At 42.9% G+C, this 5,401-nt stretch overlaps 1 pseudogene; it reads right to left on the bottom strand.

The window, feature by feature from the left end:
- LOC104423802 overlaps positions 1 to 5,132 on the bottom strand; it is a 6,282-nt pseudogene extending 1,150 nt beyond the window's left edge.
- Positions 5,133 to 5,401: the final 269 nt, after the last annotated feature.

Here is a 5,401-nt window from a genome sequence, read left to right as displayed (position 1 = left end):
GTTACGCCAAGGGAGATTGCATATGGCTGCCAAAAAAAAAAGCAACACCGGTCATGACACGACAACCAAAAAATAGATGGTCAATAGAATCAGGCATATCATTGTAAAAAGCACACGATCCACTTTCTATTCTACTATAAGACAATAAAAGAGCATGGGTGGGAAGCCTGCGCTTGGCTATAAGCCAAAGGTTTACTTGATACAGTGGCGTGATTGTATTGTTCCAAACGAATGCATGCCAATGGACCCGAGTCCTCTTCTGCCTGATGGTCTCCCAAGCCGTGGCAACAGTGAACCGACCTAACGAATTCTCCCTCCAATAAAAGCAGTCCGAGATCTGAGAAAGGCTTGGGAGGGGGTGCTCCCACGACTCAAGCACCATTTTGAGAGGCTGCCCAGCATCAGAGAAAAGATCTGCCACTATTGCTTGCCTAAAAAGCCCAAAACTATAGATGATCGAGTCCGAAAAGATTAAGTTTAGAGGATTCCTAGGATGCTAGTTATCAAACCAAAGTGAGGCTAAGAGGCCATCCCCAATCCTCCAATAGAAGGCATTCCGGAACTCCCTCCTAAGAGATAAGATTTTCTTCCAAACCCAGGAACAATAGGTTGGTTTTTTAGCGACCCAAAAGTTCCTTGTTTTTAAAAAAGTGGAATGAATCCACTTGCACCACAACGCTTCCTTGTCTGAAAACAGGAGCCAAATATGTTTCAGCATGGTGGCCTTGTTGCAATCCCGAAGCCTCCGGAACCAAGTCTGTGACATCTCAGATTTTCAACCCTGTTTTCTACTGAATAAATCATGCATTTTGTTGACACGCCTATAGTCTCAGAGCTGATCACTCCTGAGATAACTAGACTATTCATGGAAGCTATTAAGGAATTTTAAGGCAATAGATTCGAGAATTCGACTAGGACTCGGCTTCTCGACCGTGCTATTCTTTAGAGGCCATTACGACATAATATAAAATCGATTTGAGATCAGAAATAGGTCTATTCGACTCAAATGTGTGGCTAATCGTAGGTGACACTACTAAATTGGAAAATTCTCGTTGATTGACATTAGACTGATTTTTTTTTTTTTTTTTATCGTTTTGGGACCTTGTGTCCATATTTCAATCCTCGAGATTTACACGATAACCGAGAGTCGTCAATGTGTCGAGTGGGTTCATTGTGACTTGAAGAAAATCGACTGCGGGTTATTTGTACTAAAAATATCTAAAAACTACCCGGTAGTCTAGGTTACACTAAAAACGCACCGAATAGAAATTAACCGTGAATTCAAGTACGATTTTAGAAATTGAAGATTCTATCACGTTACAATAAATTTTAGGAACGTCTCAGAAAATTTTTCTAAAACTCGAGACTTTTTGGGAAAAAAATCATTGTAGGACTGTTTTTGTTCAGAAAATGTCGGGACCGTTTTTTGTCGTAAAATTGGGAGGCAAGATGGTTTCATTGGGTTAGGAAAAATGTCAATTGAAGTATTGAGGTATCAATTTAATTTATGGAGACCAAATGAGGATAGATAGAGCAAGATTGAACAACCAATTGAAGTCATTTCCCTCAAAATTCGTAGCTCTCCCTCCTACTAGCCATTTTGGACCATTTAAGAAGTTGTGAGGAGTGTATGTGTGGCTCATTTGTAGCCATGGAGTCTTGGTGTGGTGGGCTAGTAAAGGGGGGACAATTTGGTGGAAAAAAACTTGGCCAAAGGACCCACCAAAACCAAAACTTGCACCACACTCCTATCTCTCTCTCTCTCTCCCTTATTATCATCCACCCCATCTCTCTCTTCCTCCATTTGCCTTGTGCGAAACTAGTAAGCCAAGGAAGAAGCCGGAGCCACCATCGCCGCCTCACACCGTCGCTCAGACCATCGGACGGCTTACCGTGCATGCATGAGCCATCGCCCGCGCCGTCTGCCCCTCTCTCCTTTCACGTCGTCCCAGCTTCTGTTTTGAAGCTGGTGGAGCTCAACCAGAGCTATCCCGATCTCATTCGACCCCCTTGAGTCCACATCTAGGCCCAGTTTGGCCTATTTTTTCATTCTCGATCAATTCCTGCATAAACCGAGTTGATTTCCTTTCATTTCTAGCCAAGAACAGCAGTTGAAAAATAGGTTTCCAGCAATGATTAGGACCCATTTTGGAGGTGTTCTGGGTCTCGAATCTTAGGCCCGATTTAGAGAAAATTGTCCCCCACGATGTTCCCAACGTTTCGATCCAAACGGATTGTTAAACGGGTGAGCTTAGCTCACTAATCCCTTATTAGTATGCTAATGATGCTTATGGGTTGATGAGATTTAGTTAAGTGCAATTATGTGGATAGATTATATTAGAATAATTAAATTAATGATTTACCTATGCATGTTAGGAGAATGATTAGTGTAATTAGTGAGTAGATACTTCCTATTATTTATTGAGTGAGTCTCGGTAATTTTCTGGGCTCATCTCGACTTCCAATTAAGCATTACAGGCCTAAATTGGATTTATTGTATTTATTTAATAATTTTCGAAATTATTTAATTATTTAATTATTTTCCAAAATTAGGCTAGGATAGCCAAAGGTCAGGATTTTATGCTGATAATCGTGGTGCAGTTCATTTATTTAATTGAGTTTTATTTTGTGCTAAAATGAATTATTTGTGAATTTGGGATTTATTTCCTAAGTTAAATAATTTTGAAAATTAATTGAGGAATAACCAAGCATCGGCTGATAATGCCAAAAATATTTTGGTGGACTACAAAAAATGGTGGGATTTATAGAATAGAAATTATGATATTTTGACTAAGGCCGGCCGTGTACCCACACATATGAATTTTATTGGATATGACAAAATTAAAGAATTGATTTGAATGGTTAGGTGGGGTGTGTTATATCGACTTACGGGCGATATGTCAACTTAGATTGCGAGCAGTACGTCGGTATACTATATCAATTTACGGGCTTTGATATGTCAATTTAGATTGCGAGCAGTATACCTTATATTTGAATTGTTAGGTGTGGTGTGCTATATCGACCTATGGGTGATATGTTAGCTTAGATTGCGAGCAGTACACCGGTATACTACATTATCCTACGGGCTCTGATATGTCAGCTTAGATTGCGAGCAGTATACCTTATTAGCTTAGATGGAGCATTATTAATGTACTATATTAACCCAATGGTTCGATATGTCAGCTTAGATTGAGAGTAGTACATTATTTATCAGCTTAGAGCAAGCTATACTATCTATTTATCAGCTTAGCAGTAAGCAGTCTTAATATAAACAGACTTATAGATAGTATGAGATGAGCCGACCAAGAAAGGATCGAGATGACATGTAATCGACTAAGTCAATTGATCGATGATTCAATCTGATTAATGTGATGTGATGTGATGTGATGTGATGTATCTACTATATACTGACTTGCATGAAGGAATTGAGATCAAGGTAAATCCACTTACCCGTGTTGTGCTTAGGCAGTCTCTAGAGTGTATTGGCTTCATAATCGGGTCTTAGAGGATCGAACTTACTGAGACGTAGTCTTATCCCGATTGTGGAACAACATTTCAGGTGCCTAGATGCAGCAGACCTAGATTTTGAAAATCTTGTAAGTCCGGTGTAGTCTACTGAAGGCTTCGGTTGGAGTATGGAGGATGATGACTCGTAGTTTGTAAAACACCCACTCCTACTTGTAGACCTTAATTCTCAACTTGTTTAAGTTGAATCAGACTTAGTAATTCACCTTATATATATGTGCATTGGTTTGCAATGTATATAAGTATAGTTGTTTTTTAAAATTCAGAATTTAGTTTTACTTTCATATCTCATTATTTTATTGTCTGTGAATTGTTTTATATGCTTCCGCATGCGTATTAAAATTGAAGGGGTTGACGGTGCATCCTAGGACATCGCTATAAATCGACCAAGGTGAGGGATGGGTGCACGCTTGAGGATCGGGGCGTGACAAAGCCCTCCCTCCTCTTTTGGAAGGCACACATCATCCCAGGCTACCTTAGCACCCTCTACCCAATTGTGGGCCTTTCCATAGGAATTGTATGAGGATTTTCTCAATTTAATCCAACACAACTATAGGTAAAATAAATACACTCGCCCAATGGGCTTAGATAGCATGAAGGACTGACCTGATAAGCTGAAGTCAGCCAACAAAATAGAGAAAGTGATGTGTCCAAGCTTGAATCCTCGCTATAATGTGGTTGACGAGAATGCAATAATCCGTCTTGCTAAGCCTCAAAGTAATAATAGGAACCCCCAAATAACGCACCGGTAAATTGCCTTCTTGGAAACCGATGTTGACACCTAAATTCTAATTAGGTTTTTAATTAGGCTTTAGTTTCTTTATTTATGTATTTTGCCTCTTTTTCGGATAAATTCAATAAAAACAAAAAGAAAACACGAAAAAATAATAATAATAAAAACAAGAAAAAGTAGCCAACCCCTTTTCTTTCTTTTTTTTTTTCCCTTTCGCACGACCCGGGCCCCCTCTCTTCTTCCTCCTGTCTTCTTCTTCCTCATTCGCCTCTGCATCTCACGCATGGTGGCCGGCGACGTGCTCAAGGGCAGCCTATGGCAGAGAGGCATGGAGGTAGGCCGCCGAAGGAGAGGACAACACGCATGCGCCTTCATATGCGCGCCTTTAATGTTGAGATGAGACACTGGTTGGGCCGCGGGAGTCCGGTCGTCAAGCCAAAGACTGGCGATTGAGTCCTTCGTCGACCGGACCTCCTCACCTATAAATAGCGGGGCACCACCTCCGTCGAAGGGGAACACGGGCCAGCAAGCTCAAAGGGGTTCCCGAGAGACTTCGGGGAGCTTAAAGAGTGAGCAAGGCGGAAATCGAGTCGCGAGCTCAAACCAACCTCCCTCCGAGAGACTTCGGGGGAGGCCGCCGGCAAGCGAGCCCGAGGGGGAGAGATCTGGTCGAGTAGGGAGGGTCTGGTTCCGAAGGAGTCCCAGATCCACGAGAGGAGTTGGAGAGAGGAGGACCAGATCTGAGAAGCCGAGACCCCGTCGACGCCACACCAGATCCGGGAGCTACGGGGCCGACGTCGCTACCTCCTGTCACCGCCACCGTTTGCCACCTCGTCACAAACAGGTAACAGTAGCCATCACCACCACCAGTCATGTCGTCGCCGTTACATCTCCCCCCCTTTCGAACCATGCCGCCACTAAAACCCCATCACTCTGACCCATTGTTGCTCGTTGTCCTCATAAGCGGATTGTCGTCGCCGTCTCCACCGTTGTCGCCGTTGTCTCCATCGTCGTTGCCGTCGCCGCCATCATCGCCGTCTAGTCCGTCATCGCCACTGTCGTCACCATCTGCTCGGTGATGCCTCGGTCCTCTCACCAATCTTTGCGAGCGAACGAAGGAGAGAGGAGGTAGGGAACCGGCCA

The sequence above is a fragment of the Eucalyptus grandis genome, chromosome 10 (assembly GCF_016545825.1).
Source record: "Eucalyptus grandis isolate ANBG69807.140 chromosome 10, ASM1654582v1, whole genome shotgun sequence".
In the NCBI taxonomy this organism is placed as follows: Eukaryota; Viridiplantae; Streptophyta; class Magnoliopsida; order Myrtales; family Myrtaceae; genus Eucalyptus; species Eucalyptus grandis.
This window is presented reverse-complemented; position numbering and strand designations above follow the sequence as displayed.